This window comes from Pseudophryne corroboree, chromosome 3 (genome assembly GCF_028390025.1).
Source record: "Pseudophryne corroboree isolate aPseCor3 chromosome 3, aPseCor3.hap2, whole genome shotgun sequence".
Classification (NCBI taxonomy): domain Eukaryota; kingdom Metazoa; phylum Chordata; class Amphibia; order Anura; family Myobatrachidae; genus Pseudophryne; species Pseudophryne corroboree.
The window spans coordinates 171,832,053-171,852,864 of record NC_086446.1 but is presented as its reverse complement, the minus strand read 5'-3'; the positions used below and the strand labels follow the sequence as shown (position 1 = coordinate 171,852,864).

At 40.9% G+C, this 20,812-nt stretch overlaps 10 non-coding genes and 77 pseudogenes across 10 annotated transcripts; all 87 read left to right on the top strand.

Moving 5' to 3' along the window:
- The first annotated feature begins 48 nt into the window (after window positions 1–48).
- LOC134897268 (5S ribosomal RNA) lies at window positions 49–168 on the top strand (annotated as a pseudogene).
- Window positions 169–275: 107 nt separating this feature from the next.
- On the top strand, window positions 276–394 carry LOC134886319 (5S ribosomal RNA). The gene has a single exon (XR_010170406.1). It is a non-coding gene; the product is annotated as a 5S ribosomal RNA (ribosomal RNA).
- Window positions 395–499: 105 nt separating this feature from the next.
- On the top strand, window positions 500–618 carry LOC134897409 (5S ribosomal RNA; annotated as a pseudogene).
- A 107-nt stretch (window positions 619–725) lies between these two features.
- LOC134894405 (5S ribosomal RNA) lies at window positions 726–844 on the top strand (annotated as a pseudogene).
- Window positions 845–951: 107 nt separating this feature from the next.
- On the top strand, window positions 952–1,070 carry LOC134898075 (5S ribosomal RNA; annotated as a pseudogene).
- Window positions 1,071–1,177: 107 nt separating this feature from the next.
- LOC134896204 (5S ribosomal RNA) lies at window positions 1,178–1,296 on the top strand (annotated as a pseudogene).
- Window positions 1,297–1,403: 107 nt separating this feature from the next.
- LOC134896940 (5S ribosomal RNA) lies at window positions 1,404–1,522 on the top strand (annotated as a pseudogene).
- Window positions 1,523–1,629: 107 nt separating this feature from the next.
- Window positions 1,630–1,748, top strand: LOC134896495 (5S ribosomal RNA; annotated as a pseudogene).
- A 333-nt stretch (window positions 1,749–2,081) lies between these two features.
- On the top strand, window positions 2,082–2,200 carry LOC134897795 (5S ribosomal RNA; annotated as a pseudogene).
- Window positions 2,201–2,307: 107 nt separating this feature from the next.
- On the top strand, window positions 2,308–2,427 carry LOC134897276 (5S ribosomal RNA; annotated as a pseudogene).
- A 107-nt stretch (window positions 2,428–2,534) lies between these two features.
- On the top strand, window positions 2,535–2,653 carry LOC135070036 (5S ribosomal RNA). The gene has a single exon (XR_010256210.1). It is a non-coding gene; the product is annotated as a 5S ribosomal RNA (ribosomal RNA).
- A 107-nt stretch (window positions 2,654–2,760) lies between these two features.
- LOC134896238 (5S ribosomal RNA) lies at window positions 2,761–2,879 on the top strand (annotated as a pseudogene).
- Window positions 2,880–2,986: 107 nt separating this feature from the next.
- Window positions 2,987–3,105, top strand: LOC134890714 (5S ribosomal RNA; annotated as a pseudogene).
- Window positions 3,106–3,212: 107 nt separating this feature from the next.
- LOC134894160 (5S ribosomal RNA) lies at window positions 3,213–3,331 on the top strand (annotated as a pseudogene).
- A 107-nt stretch (window positions 3,332–3,438) lies between these two features.
- On the top strand, window positions 3,439–3,558 carry LOC134896750 (5S ribosomal RNA; annotated as a pseudogene).
- Window positions 3,559–3,665: 107 nt separating this feature from the next.
- Window positions 3,666–3,785, top strand: LOC134894886 (5S ribosomal RNA; annotated as a pseudogene).
- Window positions 3,786–3,892: 107 nt separating this feature from the next.
- LOC134886318 (5S ribosomal RNA) lies at window positions 3,893–4,011 on the top strand. Its single transcript, XR_010170405.1, has one exon. It is a non-coding gene; the product is annotated as a 5S ribosomal RNA (ribosomal RNA).
- Window positions 4,012–4,342: 331 nt separating this feature from the next.
- On the top strand, window positions 4,343–4,461 carry LOC134895852 (5S ribosomal RNA; annotated as a pseudogene).
- Window positions 4,462–4,568: 107 nt separating this feature from the next.
- Window positions 4,569–4,687, top strand: LOC134896424 (5S ribosomal RNA; annotated as a pseudogene).
- Window positions 4,688–4,794: 107 nt separating this feature from the next.
- Window positions 4,795–4,913, top strand: LOC134897042 (5S ribosomal RNA; annotated as a pseudogene).
- A 107-nt stretch (window positions 4,914–5,020) lies between these two features.
- LOC134895242 (5S ribosomal RNA) lies at window positions 5,021–5,139 on the top strand (annotated as a pseudogene).
- A 107-nt stretch (window positions 5,140–5,246) lies between these two features.
- LOC134891831 (5S ribosomal RNA) lies at window positions 5,247–5,365 on the top strand (annotated as a pseudogene).
- Window positions 5,366–5,472: 107 nt separating this feature from the next.
- On the top strand, window positions 5,473–5,591 carry LOC134898136 (5S ribosomal RNA; annotated as a pseudogene).
- A 107-nt stretch (window positions 5,592–5,698) lies between these two features.
- LOC134896749 (5S ribosomal RNA) lies at window positions 5,699–5,818 on the top strand (annotated as a pseudogene).
- A 107-nt stretch (window positions 5,819–5,925) lies between these two features.
- Window positions 5,926–6,045, top strand: LOC134893604 (5S ribosomal RNA; annotated as a pseudogene).
- Window positions 6,046–6,152: 107 nt separating this feature from the next.
- On the top strand, window positions 6,153–6,271 carry LOC134889795 (5S ribosomal RNA; annotated as a pseudogene).
- Window positions 6,272–6,602: 331 nt separating this feature from the next.
- LOC134896863 (5S ribosomal RNA) lies at window positions 6,603–6,721 on the top strand (annotated as a pseudogene).
- A 107-nt stretch (window positions 6,722–6,828) lies between these two features.
- LOC135067272 (5S ribosomal RNA) lies at window positions 6,829–6,947 on the top strand. The gene has a single exon (XR_010253492.1). It is a non-coding gene; the product is annotated as a 5S ribosomal RNA (ribosomal RNA).
- Window positions 6,948–7,054: 107 nt separating this feature from the next.
- LOC134890702 (5S ribosomal RNA) lies at window positions 7,055–7,173 on the top strand (annotated as a pseudogene).
- Window positions 7,174–7,280: 107 nt separating this feature from the next.
- LOC134898057 (5S ribosomal RNA) lies at window positions 7,281–7,400 on the top strand (annotated as a pseudogene).
- A 107-nt stretch (window positions 7,401–7,507) lies between these two features.
- Window positions 7,508–7,627, top strand: LOC134893285 (5S ribosomal RNA; annotated as a pseudogene).
- A 107-nt stretch (window positions 7,628–7,734) lies between these two features.
- Window positions 7,735–7,853, top strand: LOC134886316 (5S ribosomal RNA). Its single transcript, XR_010170403.1, has one exon. It is a non-coding gene; the product is annotated as a 5S ribosomal RNA (ribosomal RNA).
- Window positions 7,854–7,958: 105 nt separating this feature from the next.
- LOC134897407 (5S ribosomal RNA) lies at window positions 7,959–8,077 on the top strand (annotated as a pseudogene).
- A 107-nt stretch (window positions 8,078–8,184) lies between these two features.
- On the top strand, window positions 8,185–8,303 carry LOC134894409 (5S ribosomal RNA; annotated as a pseudogene).
- A 107-nt stretch (window positions 8,304–8,410) lies between these two features.
- Window positions 8,411–8,529, top strand: LOC134896456 (5S ribosomal RNA; annotated as a pseudogene).
- Window positions 8,530–8,636: 107 nt separating this feature from the next.
- Window positions 8,637–8,755, top strand: LOC134896203 (5S ribosomal RNA; annotated as a pseudogene).
- Window positions 8,756–8,862: 107 nt separating this feature from the next.
- Window positions 8,863–8,981, top strand: LOC134891829 (5S ribosomal RNA; annotated as a pseudogene).
- A 107-nt stretch (window positions 8,982–9,088) lies between these two features.
- LOC134898132 (5S ribosomal RNA) lies at window positions 9,089–9,207 on the top strand (annotated as a pseudogene).
- Window positions 9,208–9,314: 107 nt separating this feature from the next.
- Window positions 9,315–9,434, top strand: LOC134898405 (5S ribosomal RNA; annotated as a pseudogene).
- Window positions 9,435–9,541: 107 nt separating this feature from the next.
- On the top strand, window positions 9,542–9,661 carry LOC134893603 (5S ribosomal RNA; annotated as a pseudogene).
- Window positions 9,662–9,768: 107 nt separating this feature from the next.
- LOC134893412 (5S ribosomal RNA) lies at window positions 9,769–9,887 on the top strand (annotated as a pseudogene).
- A 331-nt stretch (window positions 9,888–10,218) lies between these two features.
- On the top strand, window positions 10,219–10,337 carry LOC134896952 (5S ribosomal RNA; annotated as a pseudogene).
- A 107-nt stretch (window positions 10,338–10,444) lies between these two features.
- On the top strand, window positions 10,445–10,563 carry LOC134895543 (5S ribosomal RNA; annotated as a pseudogene).
- Window positions 10,564–10,670: 107 nt separating this feature from the next.
- LOC135067271 (5S ribosomal RNA) lies at window positions 10,671–10,789 on the top strand. The gene has a single exon (XR_010253491.1). It is a non-coding gene; the product is annotated as a 5S ribosomal RNA (ribosomal RNA).
- Window positions 10,790–10,896: 107 nt separating this feature from the next.
- On the top strand, window positions 10,897–11,015 carry LOC134890701 (5S ribosomal RNA; annotated as a pseudogene).
- A 107-nt stretch (window positions 11,016–11,122) lies between these two features.
- On the top strand, window positions 11,123–11,241 carry LOC134896442 (5S ribosomal RNA; annotated as a pseudogene).
- A 107-nt stretch (window positions 11,242–11,348) lies between these two features.
- Window positions 11,349–11,468, top strand: LOC134897267 (5S ribosomal RNA; annotated as a pseudogene).
- Window positions 11,469–11,575: 107 nt separating this feature from the next.
- LOC134893284 (5S ribosomal RNA) lies at window positions 11,576–11,695 on the top strand (annotated as a pseudogene).
- Window positions 11,696–11,802: 107 nt separating this feature from the next.
- Window positions 11,803–11,921, top strand: LOC134886315 (5S ribosomal RNA). Its single transcript, XR_010170402.1, has one exon. It is a non-coding gene; the product is annotated as a 5S ribosomal RNA (ribosomal RNA).
- A 105-nt stretch (window positions 11,922–12,026) lies between these two features.
- On the top strand, window positions 12,027–12,145 carry LOC134897406 (5S ribosomal RNA; annotated as a pseudogene).
- Window positions 12,146–12,252: 107 nt separating this feature from the next.
- LOC134896410 (5S ribosomal RNA) lies at window positions 12,253–12,371 on the top strand (annotated as a pseudogene).
- A 107-nt stretch (window positions 12,372–12,478) lies between these two features.
- On the top strand, window positions 12,479–12,597 carry LOC134895707 (5S ribosomal RNA; annotated as a pseudogene).
- Window positions 12,598–12,704: 107 nt separating this feature from the next.
- Window positions 12,705–12,823, top strand: LOC134896496 (5S ribosomal RNA; annotated as a pseudogene).
- Window positions 12,824–12,930: 107 nt separating this feature from the next.
- On the top strand, window positions 12,931–13,049 carry LOC134898419 (5S ribosomal RNA; annotated as a pseudogene).
- Window positions 13,050–13,156: 107 nt separating this feature from the next.
- Window positions 13,157–13,275, top strand: LOC134897041 (5S ribosomal RNA; annotated as a pseudogene).
- A 107-nt stretch (window positions 13,276–13,382) lies between these two features.
- On the top strand, window positions 13,383–13,502 carry LOC134896664 (5S ribosomal RNA; annotated as a pseudogene).
- Window positions 13,503–13,609: 107 nt separating this feature from the next.
- Window positions 13,610–13,728, top strand: LOC135070035 (5S ribosomal RNA). Its single transcript, XR_010256209.1, has one exon. It is a non-coding gene; the product is annotated as a 5S ribosomal RNA (ribosomal RNA).
- A 107-nt stretch (window positions 13,729–13,835) lies between these two features.
- Window positions 13,836–13,954, top strand: LOC134895542 (5S ribosomal RNA; annotated as a pseudogene).
- Window positions 13,955–14,061: 107 nt separating this feature from the next.
- Window positions 14,062–14,180, top strand: LOC134894159 (5S ribosomal RNA; annotated as a pseudogene).
- Window positions 14,181–14,287: 107 nt separating this feature from the next.
- LOC134897842 (5S ribosomal RNA) lies at window positions 14,288–14,407 on the top strand (annotated as a pseudogene).
- A 107-nt stretch (window positions 14,408–14,514) lies between these two features.
- Window positions 14,515–14,634, top strand: LOC134894885 (5S ribosomal RNA; annotated as a pseudogene).
- A 107-nt stretch (window positions 14,635–14,741) lies between these two features.
- Window positions 14,742–14,860, top strand: LOC134886317 (5S ribosomal RNA). The gene has a single exon (XR_010170404.1). It is a non-coding gene; the product is annotated as a 5S ribosomal RNA (ribosomal RNA).
- Window positions 14,861–14,965: 105 nt separating this feature from the next.
- LOC134898427 (5S ribosomal RNA) lies at window positions 14,966–15,084 on the top strand (annotated as a pseudogene).
- A 107-nt stretch (window positions 15,085–15,191) lies between these two features.
- LOC134894407 (5S ribosomal RNA) lies at window positions 15,192–15,310 on the top strand (annotated as a pseudogene).
- Window positions 15,311–15,417: 107 nt separating this feature from the next.
- Window positions 15,418–15,536, top strand: LOC134897828 (5S ribosomal RNA; annotated as a pseudogene).
- A 107-nt stretch (window positions 15,537–15,643) lies between these two features.
- LOC134894163 (5S ribosomal RNA) lies at window positions 15,644–15,762 on the top strand (annotated as a pseudogene).
- A 107-nt stretch (window positions 15,763–15,869) lies between these two features.
- Window positions 15,870–15,989, top strand: LOC134897280 (5S ribosomal RNA; annotated as a pseudogene).
- Window positions 15,990–16,096: 107 nt separating this feature from the next.
- LOC134895415 (5S ribosomal RNA) lies at window positions 16,097–16,215 on the top strand (annotated as a pseudogene).
- Window positions 16,216–16,322: 107 nt separating this feature from the next.
- On the top strand, window positions 16,323–16,442 carry LOC134896489 (5S ribosomal RNA; annotated as a pseudogene).
- A 331-nt stretch (window positions 16,443–16,773) lies between these two features.
- On the top strand, window positions 16,774–16,892 carry LOC134893021 (5S ribosomal RNA; annotated as a pseudogene).
- A 107-nt stretch (window positions 16,893–16,999) lies between these two features.
- On the top strand, window positions 17,000–17,118 carry LOC134895067 (5S ribosomal RNA; annotated as a pseudogene).
- Window positions 17,119–17,225: 107 nt separating this feature from the next.
- Window positions 17,226–17,344, top strand: LOC134896436 (5S ribosomal RNA; annotated as a pseudogene).
- A 106-nt stretch (window positions 17,345–17,450) lies between these two features.
- LOC134896150 (5S ribosomal RNA) lies at window positions 17,451–17,569 on the top strand (annotated as a pseudogene).
- Window positions 17,570–17,676: 107 nt separating this feature from the next.
- On the top strand, window positions 17,677–17,795 carry LOC134897513 (5S ribosomal RNA; annotated as a pseudogene).
- A 107-nt stretch (window positions 17,796–17,902) lies between these two features.
- On the top strand, window positions 17,903–18,021 carry LOC134897875 (5S ribosomal RNA; annotated as a pseudogene).
- A 106-nt stretch (window positions 18,022–18,127) lies between these two features.
- LOC134898021 (5S ribosomal RNA) lies at window positions 18,128–18,247 on the top strand (annotated as a pseudogene).
- A 107-nt stretch (window positions 18,248–18,354) lies between these two features.
- LOC134884958 (5S ribosomal RNA) lies at window positions 18,355–18,473 on the top strand. The gene has a single exon (XR_010169089.1). It is a non-coding gene; the product is annotated as a 5S ribosomal RNA (ribosomal RNA).
- Window positions 18,474–18,578: 105 nt separating this feature from the next.
- LOC134897515 (5S ribosomal RNA) lies at window positions 18,579–18,697 on the top strand (annotated as a pseudogene).
- Window positions 18,698–18,804: 107 nt separating this feature from the next.
- On the top strand, window positions 18,805–18,923 carry LOC134896030 (5S ribosomal RNA; annotated as a pseudogene).
- A 107-nt stretch (window positions 18,924–19,030) lies between these two features.
- LOC134897693 (5S ribosomal RNA) lies at window positions 19,031–19,149 on the top strand (annotated as a pseudogene).
- A 106-nt stretch (window positions 19,150–19,255) lies between these two features.
- On the top strand, window positions 19,256–19,374 carry LOC134897858 (5S ribosomal RNA; annotated as a pseudogene).
- Window positions 19,375–19,480: 106 nt separating this feature from the next.
- On the top strand, window positions 19,481–19,599 carry LOC134895831 (5S ribosomal RNA; annotated as a pseudogene).
- Window positions 19,600–19,705: 106 nt separating this feature from the next.
- Window positions 19,706–19,824, top strand: LOC134895278 (5S ribosomal RNA; annotated as a pseudogene).
- A 106-nt stretch (window positions 19,825–19,930) lies between these two features.
- On the top strand, window positions 19,931–20,049 carry LOC134895376 (5S ribosomal RNA; annotated as a pseudogene).
- Window positions 20,050–20,156: 107 nt separating this feature from the next.
- On the top strand, window positions 20,157–20,275 carry LOC134897886 (5S ribosomal RNA; annotated as a pseudogene).
- Window positions 20,276–20,381: 106 nt separating this feature from the next.
- On the top strand, window positions 20,382–20,500 carry LOC134897482 (5S ribosomal RNA; annotated as a pseudogene).
- Window positions 20,501–20,607: 107 nt separating this feature from the next.
- On the top strand, window positions 20,608–20,726 carry LOC134894625 (5S ribosomal RNA; annotated as a pseudogene).
- The last annotated feature ends 86 nt before the right edge of the window (window positions 20,727–20,812 follow it).

The window sequence follows — 20,812 nt, the reverse complement described above, 5'->3', positions numbered from 1 at the left end:
GTACCAGTAGTTAGAAGTAGAAAAGTTCTAACAGAGACCACAAAGCTCATCTACAGCCACACCACACTGGTTACGTCCAATCTCATCTAATCTTAGAAGCTAAGCAGTGTTGGGTCTGGCTAAGTACTTGGATGGGAGACCACCTGGGAATGCAAGGTGGTGTAGGTATTTTTATACTGCCAACACCGTTCTTTTGATGCATTCCATTTTCAAACTTATTCATTTATGTACCAGTAGTTAGAAGTAGAAAAGCTCTAATAGAAACGATAAAGCTCATCTACAGCCACACCACACTGGATACGCCCAATCTCGTCTGATCTTGGAAGTGAAGCAGTGTTGGGCCTGGTTAGTACTTGGATGGGAGACCACCTGGGAATACAATGTGCTGTAGGTGTTTTTATACTGCCAACACCGTTCTGTTGATGAATTACATTTTCAAACTTATTCTATTATACCAGTAGTTAGTAGTAGAAAAGCTGTAACAGAAACCACACAGTTCATCTACAGCCGCACCACACTGGATACACCCAATCTCATCTGATCTTGTAAGCTAAGCAGTATTGGACTTGGTTAGTGCTTGGATGGGAGACCACCTGGGAATAAACTGTGCTGTAGGTATTTTTATACTGCCAGCACGGTTCTGTTGATGCAATCTATTTTCAAACATATTCATTTATGTACCAGTAGTTAGAAGTAGAAAAGTTCTATCAGAAACCCCAAAACTCATCTACAGCCACACCACACTGGATATGCCTAATCTCATCTGATCTTGGGAGCTAAGCAGTGTTGGGCCTGGTTAGTACTTGGATGGGAGACCACCTGTAAATTTAAGGTGCTGTAGGTATTTTTATACTGCCAACACCGTTCTGTTGATGCATTCTATTTTCAAACTTATTCATTTATGTACCAGTAGTTAGAAGTAGAAAAGTTCTAACAGAAACTACAAAGCTCATATACAGCCACACCACACTGGTTACGCCCAATCTTATCTGATCTTGGAAGCTAAACAGTGTTGGTCCTGGCTAGTACTTGGATGGGAGTCAACCTGGAAATACAAGGTGCTGTAGGTATTTTTATACTGCCAACACTGTTCTGTTGATGCATTCCATTTTCAAACATATTCATTTATGTACCAGTAGTTAGGAGTAGAAAAGTTCTATCAGAAACCACAAAGATCATCTACAGCCACACCACACTGGATATGTCTAATCTCATCCGATCTTGGAAGCTAAGCAGTGTTGGGCCTGGTTAGTACTTGGATGGGAGACCACCTGTAAATTTAATGTGCTGTAGGTATTTTCATACTGCCAACACCGTTCTGTTGATGCATTACATTTTCAAACTTATTCATTTATGTACCAGTAGTTAGGAGTAGAAAAGTTCTATCAGAAACCACGAAGCTCATCTATAGCCACACCACACTGGTTACGCCCAAACTCATCTGATCTTGGAAGCTAAGCAGTGTTGGTGCTCTTTAGTACTTGGGTGGGAGACCACCTGGAAATACAAGGTGCTGTAGGTATTTTTATACTGCCAACACCGTTCTGTTGATGCATTCCATTTTCAAACGTATTCATTTATGTACCAGTAGTTAGAAGTAGAAAAGTTCTAACAGAAACTACAAAGCTCATCTACAGCCACACCACACTGGATACGCCCAATCTCCTCTGATCTTGGAAGCTAAGCAATTTTGGGCCTGGTTAGTACTTGGATGGGAGATAACCTGGGAATACAAGGTGCTGTAGGTATTTTTATACTGCCAACACCGTTCTGTTGATGCATTCCATTTTCAAACTTATTCATTTATGTACCAGTAGTTAGAAGTAGAAAAATTCTAACAGAAACCACGAAGCTCATCTATAGCCACACCACACTGGTTACGCCCAAACTCATCTGATCTTGGAAGCTAAGCAGTTTTGGGTTTGGTTAGTACTTGGATGGGAGTCAACCTGGAAATACAAGATGCTGTACGTATTTTTATACTGCCAACACCGTTCTGTTGATGCATTCCATTTTCAAACTTATTTATTTATGTACAAGTAGCTAGAAGTAGAAAAGTTCTAACAGAAACAGAAAAGCTCATCTTCAGCCACACCACACTGGATACGCCCAATCTTATCTGATCTTGGAAGCTAAGCAGTGTTGGTTCTGGTTAGTACTTGGATGTGAGTCCACCTGGAAATACAAGGTGCTGTAGGTATTTTTATACTGCCAACACCGTTCTGTTGATGCATTCCATTTTCACACTTGTTCATTTATGTACCAGTAGTTAGAAGTAGAAAAGCACTAACAGAAACAACAAAGCTCATCTACAGCCTCACCACACTGGATTCGCCTAATCTCATCTGATCTTGGAAGCTAAGCAGTATTAGGGCCTGGTTAGTACTTGGATGGGAGACCACCTCAGAATACAAGGGGCTGTAGGTATTTTTATACTGCCAACGCCGTTCTGTTGATGCATTCCATTTTCAAACTTATTCATTTATGTACCAGTAGTTAGAAGTAGAAAAGCTCTAATAGAAACAACAAAGCTCATCTACAGCCACACCACAATGGATACGCCCAATCTCATCTGATCTTGGAAGCGAAGCAGTGTTGGGCCTGGTTAGTACTTGGATGGGAGACCACCTGGGAATACAAGGTGCTGTAGGTATTTTTATACTGCCAACACCGTTCTGTTGATGCATTCCATTTTCAAACTTATTCATTTATGTACCAGTAGTTAGGAGTAGAAAAGTTCTAACAGAAACCATAAATCTCATCTATAGCCACACCACACTGGATATGCCCAATCTCCTCTGATCTTGGAAGCTAAGCAGTGTTGGTTCTGGTTAGTACTTGGATGGGAGACCACCTAGAAATACAAGGTGCTGTAGGTATTTTAATACTGCCAACGCCGTTCTGTTGATGCATTCCATTTTCAAACTTATTCATTTATGTACCAGTAATTAGAAGTAGAAAAGCTCTAATAGAAACAACAAAGCTCTTCTATAGCCACATCACACTGGATACGCCCAATCTCATCTGATCTTGGAAGCGAAGCAGTGTTGGGCCTGGTTAGTACTTGGATGGGATACCACCTGGGAATACAAGGTGCTGTAGGTATTTTTATACTGCCAACACCGTTCTGTTGATGCATTCCATTTTCAAACTTATTCATTTATGTACCAGTAGTTAGAAGTAGAAAAGTTCTAACAGAAACCACACAGCTCATCTACAGCCAAACCACACTGGATACGCCCAATCTCATCTGATCTTGGAAGCTAAGCAGTGTTGGGTATGGTTAGTACTTGGATGGGAGACCACCTCAGAATACAAGGTGCTGTCGGTATTTTTATACTGCCAACACCGTTCTGTTGATGCATTCCATTTTCAAACTTATTTATTTATGTACCAGTAGTTAGAAGTAGAAAAGTTCTAACAGAGACCACAAAGCTCATCTACAGCCACACCACACTGGTTACGTCCAATCTCATCTGATCTTAGAAGCTAAGCAGTGTTGGGTCTGGTTAAGTACTTGGATGGTAGACCACCTGGGAATGCAAGGTGGTGTAGGTATTTTTATACTGCCAACACCGTTCTGTTGATGCATTCCATTTTCACACTTGTTCATTTATGTACCAGTAGTTAGAAGTAGAAAAGCACTAACAGAAACAACAAAGCTCATCTACAGCCACACCACACTGGATACGCCCAATCTCATCTGATCTTGGAAGCTAAGCAGTATTAGGGCCTGGTTAGTACTTGGATGGGAGACCACCTCAGAATAAAAGGTGCTGTAGGTATTTTTATACTGCCAACGCCGTTCTGTTGATGCATTCCATTTTCAAACTTATTCATTTATGTACCAGTAGTTAGAAGTAGAAAATCTCTAATAGAAACAACAAAGCTCATCTACAGCCACACCACACTGGATACGCCCAATCTCGTCTGATCTTGGAAGTGAAGCAGTGTTGGGCCTGGTTAGTACTTGGATGGGAGACCACCTGGGAATACAATGTGCTGTAGGTGTTTTTATACTGCCAACACCGTTCTGTTGATGAATTACATTTTCAAACTTATTCTATTATACCAGTAGTTAGTAGTAGAAAAGCTGTAACAGAAACCACATAGTTCATCTACAGCCGAACCACGCTGGGTACACCCAATCTCATTTGATCTTGTAAGCTAAGCATTATTGGACTTGGTTAGTGCTTGGATGGGAGACCACCTGGGAATAAACTGTGCTGTAGGTATTTTTATACTGCCAGCACGGTTCTGTTGATGCAATCCATTTTCAAACATATTCATTTATGTACCAGTAGTTAGAAGTAGAAAAGTTCTATCAGAAACCCCAAAACTCATCTACAGCCACACCACACTGGATATGCCTAATCTCATCTGATCTTGGGAGCTAAGCAGTGTTGGGCCTGGTTAGTACTTGGATGGGAGACCACCTGTAAATTTAAGGTGCTGTAAGTATTTTCATACTGCCAACACCGTTTTGTTGATGCATTCCATTTTCAAACTTATTCATTTATGTACCAGTAGTTAGGAGTAGAAAAGTTCTAACAGAAACCACAAATCTCATCTATAGCCACACCATACTGGATACGCCCAATCTCATCTGATCTTGGAAGCTAAGCAGTTTTGGGTTTGGTTAGTACTTGGATGGGAGTCAACCTGGAAATACAAGATGCTGTAGGTATTTTTATACTGCCAACACCGTTCTGTTGATGCATTACATTTTCAAACTTATTTATTTATGTACAAGTAGCTAGAAGTAGAAAAGTTCTAACAGAAACAGCAAAGCTCATCTACAGCCACACCACACTGGATACGCCCAATCTTATCTGATCTTGGAAGCTAAGCAGTGTTGGTTCTGGTTAGTACTTGGATGTGAGTCCACCTGGAAATACAAGGTGCTGTAGGTATTTTTATACTGCCAACACCGTTCTGTTGATGCATTCCATTTTCAAACTTATTCATTTATGTACCAGTAGTTAGAAATAGAAAAGTTCTAACAGAAACCACAAAGCTCATCTACAGCCACACCACACTGGTTACGTCCAATCTCATCTGATCTTGGAAGATAAGCAGTGTTGGGTCTGGTTAGTACTTGGATGGTAAACCACCTGGGAATGCAAGGTGTTGTAGGTATTTTTATACTGCCAACACCGTTCTGTTGATGCATTCCATTTTCACACTTGTTCATTTATGTACCAGTAGTTAGAAGTAGAAAAGCTCTAATAGAAACAGCAAAGCTCATCTACAGCCACACCACACTGGATACGCCCAATCTCATCTGATCTTGGAAGCGAAGCAGTGTTGGTCCTGGTTAGTACTTGGATGGGAGTCCACCTGGAAATACAAGGTGCTGTAGGTATTTTTATACTGCCAACACCGTTCTGTTGATGCATTCCATTTTCAAACTTATTCATTTATGTACCAGTAGTTAGAAGTAGAAAAGTTCTAACAGAAACCACACAGCTCATCTACAGCCAAACCACACTGGATATGCCCAATATCATCTGATCTTGGAAGCTAAGCAGTGTTGGGTATGGTTAGTACTTGGATGGGAGACCACCTCAGAATACAAGGTGCTGTCCGTATTTTTATACTGCCAACACCGTTCTGTTGATGCATTCCATTTTCAAACTTATTTATTTATGTACCAGTAGTTAGAAGTAGAAAAGTTCTAACAGAGACCACAAAGCTCATCTACAGCCACACCACACTGGTTACGTCCAATCTCATCTGATCTTAGAAGCTAAGCAGTGTTGGGTCTGGTTAAGTACTTGGATGGTAGACCACCTGGGAATGCAAGGTGGTGTAGGTATTTTTATACTGCCGACACCGTTCTGTTGATGCATTCCATTTTCCCACTTGTTCATTTATGTACCAGTAGTTAGAAGTAGAAAAGCACTAACAGAAACAACAAAGCTCATCTACAGCCACACCACACTGGATACGCCCAATCTCATCTGATCTTGGAAGCTAAACAGTATTAGGGCCTGGTTAGTACTTGGATGGGAGACCACCTCAGAATACAAGGTGCTGTAGATATTTTTATACTGCCAACGCCGTTCTGTTGATGCATTCCATTTTCAAACTTATTCATTTATGTACCAGTAGTTAGAAGTAGAAAAGCTCTAATAGAAACAACAAAGCTCATCTACAGCCACACCACACTGGATACGCCCAATCTCGTCTGATCTTGGAAGCGAAGCAGTGTTGGGCCTGGTTAGTACTTAGATGGGAGACCACCTGGGAATACAATGTGCTGTAGGTGTTTTTATACTGCCAACACCGTTCTGTTGATGAATTACATTTTCAAACTTATTCTATTATACCAGTAGTTAGTAGTAGAAAAGCTGTAACAGAAACCACATAGTTCATCTACAGCCGCACCACACCGGGTACACCCAATCTCATCTGATCTTGTAAGCTAAGCAGTATTGGACTTGGTTAGTGCTTGGATGGGAGACCACCTGGGAATAAACTGTACCGTAGGTATTTTTATACTGCCAGCACGGTTCTGTTGATGCAATCCATTTTCAAACATATTCATTTATGTACCAGTAGTTAGTAGTAGAAAAGTTCTATCAGAAACATCAAAACTCATCTACAGCCACACGACACTGGATATGCCTAATCTCATCTGATCTTGGGAGCTAAGCAGTGTTGGGCCAGGTTAGTACTTGGATGGGAGACCACCAGTAAATTTAAGGTGCTGTAGGTATTTTCATACTGCCAACACCGTTCTGTTGATGCATTCCATTTTCAAACTTATTCATTTATGTACCAGTAATTAGAAGTAGAAAAGCTCTAATAGAAACAACAAAGCTCATCTACAGCCACACCACACTGGATACGCCCAATCTCATCTGATCTTGGAAGCGAAGCAGTGTTGGGCCTGGTTAGTACTTGGATGGGAGACCACCAGGGAATACAAGGTGCTGTAGGTATTTTTATACTGCCAACACCGTTCTGTTGATGCATTCCTTTTTCAAACTTATTCATTTATGTACCAGTAGTTAGAAGTAGAAAAGCTCTAATAGGAACAACAAAGCTCATCTACAGCCACACCACACTGGATACACCCAATCTCATCTGATCTTGGAAGCGAAGCAGTGTTGGTCCTGGTTAGTACTTGGATGGGAGCCCACCTGGAAATACAAGGTGCTGTAGGTATTTTTATACTGCCAACACCGTTCTGTTGATGCATTCCATTTTCAAACTTATTTATTTATGTACCAGTAGTTAGAAGTAGAAAAGTTCTAACAGAGACCACAAAGCTCATCTACAGCCACACCACACTGGTTACGTCCAATCTCATCTAATCTTAGAAGCTAAGCAGTGTTGGGTCTGGCTAAGTACTTGGGTGGGAGACTACCTGGGAATGCAAGGTGGTGTAGGTATTTTTATACTGCCAACACCGTTCTTTTGATGCATTCCATTTTCACACTTGTTCATTTATGTACCAGTAGTTAGAAGTAGAAAAGCACTAACAGAAACAACAAAGCTCATCTACAGCCACACCACACTGGATACGCCCAATCTCATCTGATCTTGGAAGCTAAGCAGTATTAGGGCCTGGTTAGTACTTGGATGGGAGACCACCTCAGAATACAAGGTGCTGTAGGTATTTTTATACTGCCAACGCCGTTCTGTTGATGCATTCCATTTTCAAACTTATTCATTTATGTACCAGTAGTTAGAAGTAGAAAAGCTCTAATAGAAACGATAAAGCTCATCTACAGCCACACCACACTGGATACGCCCAATCTCGTCTGATCTTGGAAGTGAAGCAGTGTTGGGCCTGGTTAGTACTTGGATGGGAGACCACCTGGGAATACAATGTGCTGTAGGTGTTTTTATACTGCCAACACCGTTCTGTTGATGAATTACATTTTCAAACTTATTCTATTATACCAGTAGTTAGTAGTAGAAAAGCTGTAACAGAAACCACAGAGTTCATCTACAGCCGCACCACACTGGATACACCCAATCTCATCTGATCTTGTAAGCTAAGCAGTATTGGACTTGGTTAGTGCTTGGATGGGAGACCACCTGGGAATAAACTGTGCTGTAGGTATTTTTATACTGCCAGCACGGTTCTGTTGATGCAATCTATTTTCAAACATATTCATTTATGTACCAGTAGTTAGAAGTAGAAAAGTTCTATCAGAAACCCCAAAACTCATCTACAGCCACACCACACTGGATATGCCTAATCTCATCTGATCTTGGGAGCTAAGCAGTGTTGGGCCTGGTTAGTACTTGGATGGGAGACCACCTGTAAATTTAAGGTGCTGTAGGTATTTTTATACTGCCAACACCGTTCTGTTGATGCATTCTATTTTCAAACTTATTCATTTATGTACCAGTAGTTAGAAGTAGAAAAGTTCTAACAGAAACTACAAAGCTCATATACAGCCACACCACACTGGTTACGCCCAATCTTATCTGATCTTGGAAGCTAAACAGTGTTGGTCCTGGCTAGTACTTGGATGGGAGTCCACCTGGAAATACAAGGTGCTGTAGGTATTTTTATACTGCCAACACTGTTCTGTTGATGCATTCCATTTTCAAACATATTCATTTATGTACCAGTAGTTAGGAGTAGAAAAGTTCTATCAGAAACCACAAAGATCATCTACAGCCACACCACACTGGATATGTCTAATCTCATCCGATCTTGGAAGCTAAGCAGTGTTGGGCCTGGTTAGTACTTGGATGGGAGACCACCTGTAAATTTAATGTGCTGTAGGTATTTTCATACTGCCAACACCGTTCTGTTGATGCATTCCATTTTCAAACTTATTCATTTATGTACCAGTAGTTAGAAGTAGAAAAGCTCTAATAGAAACAGCAAAGCTCATCTACAGCCACACCACACTGGATACGCCCAATCTCATCTGATCTTGGAAGCGAAGCAGTGTTGGTCCTGGTTAGTACTTGGATGGGAGTCCACCTGGAAATACAAGGTGCTGTAGGTATTTTTATACTGCCAACACCGTTCTGTTGATGCATTCCATTTTCAAACTTATTCATTTATGTACCAGTAGTTAGAAGTAGAAAAGTTCTAACAGAAACCACACAGCTCATCTACAGCCAAACCACACTGGATATGCCCAATATCATCTGATCTTGGAAGCTAAGCAGTGTTGGGTATGGTTAGTACTTGGATGGGAGACCACCTCAGAATACAAGGTGCTGTCCGTATTTTTATACTGCCAACACCGTTCTGTTGATGCATTCCATTTTCAAACTTATTTATTTATGTACCAGTAGTTAGAAGTAGAAAAGTTCTAACAGAGACCACAAAGCTCATTTACAGCCACACCACACTGGTTACGTCCAATCTCATCTGATCTAAGTAGCTAAGCAGTGTTGGGTCTGGTTAAGTACTTGGATGGTAGACCACCTGGGAATGCAAGGTGGTGTAGGTATTTTTATACTGCCGACACCGTTCTGTTGATGCATTCCATTTTCCCACTTGTTCATTTATGTACCAGTAGTTAGAAGTAGAAAAGCACTAACAGAAACAACAAAGCTCATCTACAGCCACACCACACTGGATACGCCCAATCTCATCTGATCTTGGAAGCTAAACAGTATTAGGGCCTGGTTAGTACTTGGATGGGAGACCACCTCAGAATACAAGGTGCTGTAGATATTTTTATACTGCCAACGCCGTTCTGTTGATGCATTCCATTTTCAAACTTATTCATTTATGTACCAGTAGTTAGAAGTAGAAAAGCTCTAATAGAAACAACAAAGCTCATCTACAGCCACACCACACTGGATACGCCCAATCTCGTCTGATCTTGGAAGCGATGCAGTGTTGGGCCTGGTTAGTACTTGGATGGGAGACCACCTGGGAATACAATGTGCTGTAGGTGTTTTTATACTGCCAACACCGTTCTGTTGATGAATTACATTTTCAAACTTATTCTATTATACCAGTAGTTAGTAGTAGAAAAGCTGTAACAGAAACCACATAGTTCATCTACAGCCGCACCACACTGGGTACACCCAATCTCATCTAATCTTGTAAGCTAAGCAGTATTGGACTTGGTTAGTGCTTGGATGGGAGACCGCCTGGGAATAAACTGTACCGTAGGTATTTTTATACTGCCAGCACGGTTCTGTTGATGCAATCCATTTTCAAACATATTCATTTATGTACCAGTAGTTAGTAGTAGAAAAGTTCTATCAGAAACATCAAAACTCATCTACAGCCACACGGCACTGGATATGCCTAATCTCATCTGATCTTGGGAGCTAAGCAGTGTTGGGCCAGGTTAGTACTTGGATGGGAGACCACCAGTAAATTTAAGGTGCTGTAGGTATTTTCATACTGCCAACACCGTTCTGTTGATGCATTCCATTTTCAAACTTATTCATTTATGTACCAGTAGTTAGGAGTAGAAAAGTTCTAACAGAAACCACAAATCTCATCTATAGCCACACCACACTGGATACGCCCAATCTCCTCTGATCTTGGAAGCTAAGCAGTGTTGGTTCTGGTTAGTACTTGGATGGGAGACCACCTAGAAATACAAGGTGCTGTAGGTATTTTTATACTTCCAACGCCGTTCTGTTGATGCATTCCATTTTCAAACTTATTCATTTATGTACCAGTAATTAGAAGTAGAAAAGCTCTAATAGAAACAACAAAGCTCATCTACAGCCACACCACACTGGATACGCCCAATCTCATCTGATCTTGGAAGCGAAGCAGTGTTGGGCCTGGTTAGTACTTGGATGGGAGACCACCAGGGAATACAAGGTGCTGTAGGTATTTTTATACTGCCAACACCGTTCTGTTGATGCATTCCTTTTTCAAACTTATTCATTTATGTACCAGTAGTTAGAAGTAGAAAAGCTCTAATAGGAACAACAAAGCTCATCTACAGCCACACCACACTGGATACACCCAATCTCATCTGATCTTGGAAGCGAAGCAGTGTTGGTCCTGGTTAGTACTTGGATGGGAGCCCACCTGGAAATACAAGGTGCTGTAGGTATTTTTATACTGCCAACACCGTTCTGTTGATGCATTCCATTTTCAAACTTATTAATTTATGTACCAGTAGTTAGAAGTAGAAAAGTTCTAACAGAAACCACACAGCTCATCTACAGCCAAACCACACTGGATACGCCCAATCTCATCTGATTTTGGAAGCTAAGCAGTGTTGGATATGGTTAGTACTTGGATGGGAGACCACCTCAGAATACAAGGTGCTGTCGGTATTTTTATACTGCCAACACCGTTCTGTTGATGCATTCCATTTTCAAACTTATTTATTTATGTACCAGTAGTTAGAAGTAGAAAAGTTCTAACAGAGACCACAAAGCTCATCTACAGCCACACCACACTGGTTACGTCCAATCTCATCTAATCTTAGAAGCTAAGCAGTGTTGGGTCTGGCTAAGTACTTGGATGGGAGACCACCTGGGAATGCAAGGTGGTGTAGGTATTTTTATACTGCCAACACCGTTCTTTTGATGCATTCCATTTTCACACTTGTTCATTTATGTACCAGTAGTTAGAAGTAGAAAAGCACTAACAGAAACAACAAAACTCATCTACAGCCACACCACACTGGATACGCCCAATCTCATCTGATCTTGGAAGCTAAGCAGTATTAGGGCCTGGTTAGTACTTGGATGGGAGACCACCTCAGAATACAAGGTGCTGTAGGTATTTTTATACTGCCAACGCCGTTCTGTTGATGCATTCGATTTTCAAACTTATTAATTTATGTACCAGTAGTTAGAAGTAGAAAAGCTCTAATAGAAACGATAAAGCTCATCTACAGCCACACCACACTGGATACGCCCAATCTCGTCTGATCTTGGAAGTGAAGCAGTGTTGGGCCTGGTTAGTACTTGGATGGGAGACCACCTGGGAATACAATGTGCTGTAGGTGTTTTTATACTGCCAACACCGTTCTGTTGATGAATTACATTTTCAAACTTATTCTATTATACCAGTAGTTAGTAGTAGAAAAGCTGTAACAGAAACCACAGAGTTCATCTACAGCCGCACCACACTGGATACACCCAATCTCATCTGATCTTGTAAGCTAAGCAGTATTGGACTTGGTTAGTGCTTGGATGGGAGACCACCTGGGAATAAACTGTGCTGTAGGTATTTTTATACTGCCAGCACGGTTCTGTTGATGCAATCTATTTTCAAACATATTCATTTATGTACCAGTAGTTAGAAGTAGAAAAGTTCTATCAGAAACCCCAAAACTCATCTACAGCCACACCACACTGGATATGCCTAATCTTATCTGATCTTGGAAGCTAAACAGTGTTGGTCCTGGCTAGTACTTGGATGGGAGTCCACCTGGAAATACAAGGTGCTGTAGGTATTTTTATACTGCCAACACTGTTCTGTTGATGCATTCCATTTTCAAACATATTCATTTATGTACCAGTAGTTAGGAGTAGAAAAGTTCTAACAGAAACCACAAATCTCATCTATAGCCACACCACACTGGATACGCCCAATCTCCTCTGATCTTGGAAGCTAAGCAGTGTTGGTGCTGTTTAGTACTTGGATGGGAGACCACCTGGAAATACAAGGTGCTGTAGGTATTTTTATACTGCCAACACCGTTCTGTTGATGCATTCCATTTTCAAACGTATTCATTTATGTACCAGTAGTTAGAAGTAGAAAAGTTCTAACAGAAACTACAAAGCTCATCTACAGCCACACCACACTGGATACGCCCAATCTCCTCTGATCTTGGAAGCTAAGCAATTTTGGGCCTGGTTAGTACTTGGATGGGAGATAACCTGGGAATACAAGGTGCTGTAGGTATTTTTATACTGCCAACACCGTTCTGTTGATGCATTCCATTTTCAAACTTATTCATTTATGTACCAGTAGTTAGAAGTAGAAAAGTTCTAACAGAAACCACGAAGCTCATCTATAGCCACACCACACTGGTTACGCCCAAACTCATCTGATCTTGGAAGCTAAGCAGTTTTGGGTTTGGTTAGTACTTGGATGGGAGTCAACCTGGAAATACAAGATGCTGTACATATTTTTATACTGCCAACACCGTTCTGTTGATGCATTCCATTTTCAAACTTATTTATTTATGTACAAGTAGCTAGAAGTAGAAAAGTTCTAACAGAAACAGAAAAGCTCATCTACAGCCACACCACACTGGATACGCCCAATCTTATCTGATCTTGGAAGCTAAGCAGTGTTGGTTCTGGTTAGTACTTGGATGTGAGTCCACCTGGAAATACAAGGTGCTGTAGGTATTTTTATACTGCCAACACCGTTCTGTTGATGCATTCCATTTTCACACTTGTTCATTTATGTACCAGTAGTTAGAAGTAGAAAAGCACTAACAGAAACAACAAAGCTCATCTACAGCCCCACCACACTGGATTCGCCCAATCTCATCTGATCTTGGAAGCTAAGCAGTATTAGGGCCTGGTTAGTACTTGGATGGGAGACCACCTCAGAATACAAGGGGCTGTAGGTATTTTTAAACTGCCAACGCCGTTCTGTTGATGCATTCCATTTTCAAACTTATTCATTTATGTACCAGTAGTTAGAAGTAGAAAAGCTCTAATAGAAACAACAAAGCTCATCTACAGCCACACCACAATGGATACGCCCAATCTCATCTGATCTTGGAAGCGAAGCAGTGTTGGGCCTGGTTAGTACTTGGATGGGAGACCACCTGGGAATACAAGGTGCTGTAGGTATTTTTATACTGCCAACACCGTTCTGTTGATGCATTCCATTTTCAAACTTATTCATTTATGTACCAGTAGTTAGGAGTAGAAAAGTTCTAACAGAAACCATAAATCTCATCTATAGCCACACCACACTGGATACGCCCAATCTCCTCTGATCTTGGAAGCTAAGCAGTGTTGGTTCTGGTTAGTACTTGGATGGGAGACCACCTAGAAATACAAGGTGCTGTAGGTATTTTAATACTGCCAACGCCGTTCTGTTGATGCATTCCATTTTCAAACTTATTCATTTATGTACCAGTAATTAGAAGTAGAAAAGTTCTAACAGAAACCACACAGCTCATCTACAGCCAAACCACACTGGATACGCCCAATCTCATCTGATCTTGGAAGCTAAGCAGTGTTGGGTATGGTTAGTACTTGGATGGGAGACCACCTCAGAATACAAGGTGCTGTCGGTATTTTTATACTGCCAACACCGTTCTGTTGATGCATTCCATTTTCAAACTTATTTATTTATGTACCAGTAGTTAGAAGTAGAAAAGTTCTAACAGAGACCACAAAGCTCATCTACAGCCACACCACACTGGTTACGTCCAATCTCATCTGATCTTAGAAGCTAAGCAGTGTTGGGTCTGGTTAAGTACTTGGATGGTAGACCACATGGGAATGCAAAGTGGTGTAGGTATTTTTATACTGCCAACACCGTTCTGTTGATGCATTCCATTTTCACACTTGTTCATTTATGTACCAGTAGTTAGAAGTAGAAAAGCACTAACAGAAACAACAAAGCTCATCTACAGCCACACCACACTGGATACGCCCAATCTCATCTGATCTTGGAAGCTAAGCAGTATTAGGGCCTGGTTAGTACTTGGATGGGAGACCACCTCAGAATAAAAGGTGCTGTAGGTATTTTTATACTGCCAACGCCGTTCTGTTGATGCATTCCATTTTCAAACTTATTCATTTATGTACCAGTAGTTAGAAGTAGAAAAACTCTAATAGAAACAACAAAGCTCATCTACAGCCACACCACACTGGATACGCCCAATCTCGTCTGATCTTGGAAGTGAAGCAGTGTTGGGCCTGGTTAGTACTTGGATGGGAGACCACCTGGGAATACAATGTGCTGTAGGTGTTTTTATACTGCCAACACCATTCTGTTGATGAATTACATTTTCAAACTTATTCTTTTATACCAGTAGTTAGTAGTAGAAAAGCTGTAACAGAAACCACATAGTTTATCTACAGCCGCACCACACTGGATACACCCAATCTCATCTGATCTTGTAAGCTAAGCAGTATTGGACTTGGTTAGTGCTTGGATGGGAGAACACCTGGGAATAAACTGTGCTGTAGGTATTTTTATACTGCCAGCACGGTTCTGTTGATGCAATCCATTTTCAAACATATTCATTTATGTACCAGTAGTTAGAAGTAGAAAAGTTCTATCAGAAACCCCAAAACTCATCTACAGCCACACCACACTGGATATGCCTAATCTCATCTGATCTTGGGAGCTAAGCAGTGTTGGGCCTGGTTAGTACTTGGATGGGAGACCACCTGTAAATTTAAGGTGCTGTAGGTATTTTTATACTGCCAACACCGTTCTGTTGATGCATTCTATTTTCAAACTTATTCATTTATGTACCAGTAGTTAGAAGTAGAAAAGTTCTAACAGAAACTACAAAGCTCATATACAGCCACACCACACTGGTTATGCCCAATCTTATCTGATCTTGGAAGCTAAACAGTGTTGGTCCTGGTTAGTACTTGGATGGGAGTCCACCTGGAAATACAAGGTGCTATAGGTATTTTTATACTGCCAACACCGTTCTGTTGATGCATTCCATTTTCAAACTTATTCATTTATGTACCAGTAGTTAGGAGTAGAAAAGTTCTAACAGAAACCATACAGCTTATCTACAGCCAAACCACACTGGATACGCCCAATCTCATCTGATCTTGGAAGCTAAGCAGTGTTGGGTATGGTTAGTACTTGGATGGGAGACCACCTCAGAATACAAGGTGCTGTCGGTATTTTTATACTGCCAACACCGTTCTGTTGATGCATTTCATTTTCCAACTTATTTATTTATGTACCAGTAGTTAGAAGCAGAAAAGTTCTAACAGAGACCACAAAGCTCATCTACAGCCACACCACACTGGTTACGTCCAATCTCATCTGATCTTGGAAGCTAAGCAGTATTAGGGCCTGGTTAGTACTTGGATGGTAGACCACCTGGGAATGCAAGGTGGTGTAGGTATTTTTATTCTGCCAACACCGTTCTGTTGATGCATTCCATTTTCACACTTGTTCATTTATGTACCAGTAGTTAGAAGTAGAAAAGCACTAACAGAAACAACAAAGCTCATCTACAGCCTCACCATACTGGATACGCCCAATCTCATCTGATCTTGTAAGCTAAGCAGTATTGGACCTGGTTAGTGCTTGGATGGGAGACCACCTGGGAATAAAAGGTGCTGTAGGTATTTTTATACTGCCAGCACGGTTCTGTTGATGCAATCCATTTTCAAACGTATTCATTTATGTACCAGTAGTTAGGAGTAGAAAAGTTCTAATAGAAACCACAAATCTCATCTATAGCCACAACACACTGGATACGCCCAATCTCCTCTGATCTTGAAAGCTAAGCAGTGTTGGGTCTGGTTAAGTACTTGGATGGTAGACCACCTGGGAATACAAGGTGCTGTAGGTATTTTTATACTGCCAACACCGTTCTGTTGATGAATTACATTTTCAAACGTATTCTTTTATACCAGTAGTTAGAAGTAGAAAAGTTTTAACAGAAACCACAAAGCTCATCTACAGCAACACCACACTGGATACACCTAATCTCATCCAATCTAGGAAGCTAAGCACTATTGGGTATGGTTAGTACTTGGATGGGAGACCACCTCAGAATACAAGGTGCTGTCGGTATTTTTATACTGCCAACACCGTTCTGTTGATGCATTCCATTTTCAAACTTATTCATTTATGTACCAGTAGTTAGAAGTAGAAAAGCTCTAATAGAAACGACAAAGCTCATCTACAGCTACACCACACTGGATACGCCCAATCTCATCTGATCTTGGAAGCTAAGCAGTGTTGGGTATGGTTAATACTTGGATGGGAGACCACCTGGGAATACAAGGTGCTGTAGGTATTTTTATACTGCCAACACCGTTCTGTTGATGAATTACATTTTCAAACTTATTCTTTTATGTACCAGTAGTTAGTAGTAGAAAAGCTGTAACAGAAACCACATAGCTCATCTACAGCCTCACCATACTGGATACGCCCAATCTCATCTGATCTTGTAAGCTAAGCAGTGTTGGTCCTGGTTAGTACTTGGATGGGAGTCCACCTGGAAATACTAGGTGCTGTAGGTATTTTTATACTGCCAACACTGTTCTGTTGATGCATTCCATTTTCAAACTTATTCATTTATGTACCAGTAGTTAGAAGTAGAAAAGTTCTAACAGAAACCACAAAGCTCATCTACAGCCACACCACACTGGTTATGCCCAATCTCATCTGATCTTGGAAGCTAAGCAGTGTTGGGTTTGGTTAGTACTTGGATGGGAGTCAACCTGGAAATACAAGGTGCTGTAGGTATTTTTATACTGCCACACCGTTCTGTTGATGCATTCCATTTTCAAACTTATTCATTTATGTACCAGTAGTTAGAAGTAGAAAAGTTGTAACAGAAACCACAAAGCTCATATACAGCCACACCACACTGGTTACGCCCAATCTCCTCTGATATTGGAAGCTAAGCAGTGTTGGTCCTGGTTAGTACTTGGATGGGAGACCACCTGGAAATACAAGGTGCTGTAGGTATTTTTATACTGATAACACCGTTCTGTTGATGCATTCCATTTTCAAACTTATTCATTAATGTACCAGTAGTTAGAAGTATAAAAGTTCTAACAGAATCGAGAAAGCTCATATACAGCCACACCACACTGGTTACGCCCAATCTTATCTGATCTTGGAAACTAAGCAGTGTTGGTCCTGGTTAGTACTTGGATGGGAGTCCACCTGGAAATACTAAGTGCTGTAGGTATTTTTATACTGCCAACACCGTTCTGTTGATGCATTCCATTTTCAAACTTATTCATTTATGTACCAGTAGTTAGAAGTAGAAAAGTTCTAACGGAAACCACAAAGCTCATCTACAGCCACACCACAGTGGTTACGCCCAATCTCATCTGATCTTGGAAGCTAAGCAGTGTTGGGTTTGGTTAATACTTTGATGGGAGTCAACCTGGAAATACAAAGTGCTGTAGGTATTTTTATACTGCCACACCGTTCTGTTGATGCATTCCATTTTCAAACTTGTTCATTTATGTACCAGTAGTTAGAAGTAGAAAAGTTCTAACAGAAACCACAAAGCTCATCTACAGCCGCACCACACTGGTTACGCCCAATCTCATCTGATTTTGGAAGCTAAGCAGTATTAGGGCCTGGTTAGTACTTGGATGAGAGACCACTTCAGAATACAAGGTGCTGTAGGTATTTTTATACTGCCAACGCCGTTCTGTTGATGCATTCCATTTTCAAACTTATTCATTTATGTACCAGTAGTTAGAAGTAGAAAAGCTCTAACAGAAACCACAAAGCTCATCTACAGCCACACCACACTGGATACACCCAATCTCATCTGATCTTGGAAGCGAAGCAGTGTTGGATCTGTTTAGTACTTGGATGGGAGACCACCTGGGAATACAAGGTGCTGTAGGTATTTTTATACTGCCAACACCGTTCTGTTGATGAATTACATTTTCAAACTTATTCTTTTATACCAGTAGTTAGAAGTAGAAAAGCTCTAACAGAAACCACATAGCTGATCTACAGCTGCACCACACTGGATACACCCAGTCTCATCTGATCTTGGAAGCTAAGCAGTATTGGACCTGGTTAGTGCTTGGATGGGAGACCACCTGGGATTAAAAGGTGCTGTAGGTATTTTTATACTGCCAGCACGGTTCTGTTGATGCAATCCATTTTCAAACATATTCATTTATGTACCAATAGTTAGAAGTAGAAAAGTTCTAACAGAAACCACAAAGCTCATCTACAGCCACACCACACTGGATACGCCTAATCTCATCCGACCTTGGGAGCTAAACAGTGTTGGGCCTGGTTAGTACTTGGATGGGAGAACACCTGTAAATACAAGGTGCTGTAGGTATTTTTATACTGCCAACACCGTTCTGTTGATGCATTCCATTTTCAAACTTATTCATTTATGTACCAGTAGTTAGAAGTAGAAAAGTTCTAACAGAAACCACAAAGCTCATCTACAGCCACACATCACTGGTTACGCCCAATCTCATCTGATCTTGGAAGCTAAGCAGTGTTGGGTTTGGTTAGTACTTGGATGGGAGTCAACCTGGAAATACAAGGTGCTGTAGGTATTTTTATACTGCCACACCGTTCTGTTGATGCATTCCATTTTCAAACTTGTTCATTTATGTACCAGTAGTTAGAAGTAGAAAAGTTCTAACAGAAACCACAAAGCTCATCTACAGCCGCACCACACTGGTTACGCCCAATCTCATCTGATCTTGGAAACTAAGCAGTGTTGGGTTTGGTTAGTACTTGGATGGGAGTCAACCTGGAAATACAAGGTGCTGTAGGTATTTTTATACTGCCACACCGTTCTGTTGATGCATTCCATTTTCAAACTTATTCATTTATGTACCAGTAGTTAGAAGTAGAAAAGTTGTAACAGAAACCAAAAAGATCATCTACAGCCACACCACACTGGTTACGCCCAATCTCATCTGATCTTGGAAGCTAAGCAGTGTTGGGTTTGGTTAGTACTTGGATGGGAGTCAACCTGGAAATACAAGGTGCTGTAGGTATTTTTATACTGCCACACCGTTCTGTTGATGCATTCCATTTTCAAACTTATTCATTTATGTACCAGTAGTTAGAAGTAGAAAAGTTGTAACAGAAACCACAAAGCTCATCTACAGCCACACCACACTGGATACGCTCAATCTCCTCTGATATTGGAAGCTAAGCAGTGTTGGTCCTGGTTAGTACTTGGATGGGAGACCACCTGGAAATACAAGGTGCTGTAGGTATTTTTATACTGCCAACACCGTTCTGTTGATGCATTCCATTTTCAAACTTATTCATTAATGTACCAGTAGTTAGAAGTATAAAAGTTCTAACAGAACCACAAAGCTCATATACAGCCACACCACACTGGTTACGCCCAATCTTATCTGATCTTGGAAGCTAAGCAGTGTTGGTCCTGGTTAGTACTTGGATGGGAGTCCATATGGAAATACTAGGTGCTGTAGGTATTTTTATACTGCCAACACCGAACTGTTGATGCATTCCATTTTCAAACGTATTCATTTATGTACCAGTAGTTAGAAGTAGAAAAGTTCTAACAGAAACCACAAAGCTCATCTACAGCCACACATCACTGGTTACGCCCAATCTCATCTGATCTTGGAAGCTAAGCAGTGTTGGGTTTGGTTAGTACTTGGATGGGAGTCAAACTGGAAATACTAGGTGCTGTAGGTGTTTTTATACTGCCACACCGTTCTGTTGATGCATTCCATTTTCAAACTTATTCATTTATGTACCAGTAGTTAGAAGTAGAAAAGTTCTAACAGAAACCACAAAGCTCATCTACAGCAGCACCACACTGGATACGCCCAATCTTCTCTGATCTTGGAAGCGAAGCAGTGTTGGTCCTGGTTAGTACTTGGATGGGAGTCCACCTGGAAATACAAGGTGCTGTAGGTATTTTTATACTGCCAACACCGTTCTGTTGATACATTCCATTTTCAAACTTATTCATTTATGTACCAGTAGTTAGAAGTAGAAAAGTTCTAACAGAATCCACAAAGCTCATCTACAGCCACACCACACTGGTTACGCCCAATCTCATCTGATCTTGGAAGCTAAGCAGTGTTGGGTATGGTTAGTACTTGGATGGGAGACCACCTCAGAATACAAGGTGCTGTTGGTATTTTTATACTGCCAACACCGTTCTCTTGATGCATTCCATTTTCAAACTTATTTATTTATGTACCAGTAGTTAGAAGTAGAAAAGCA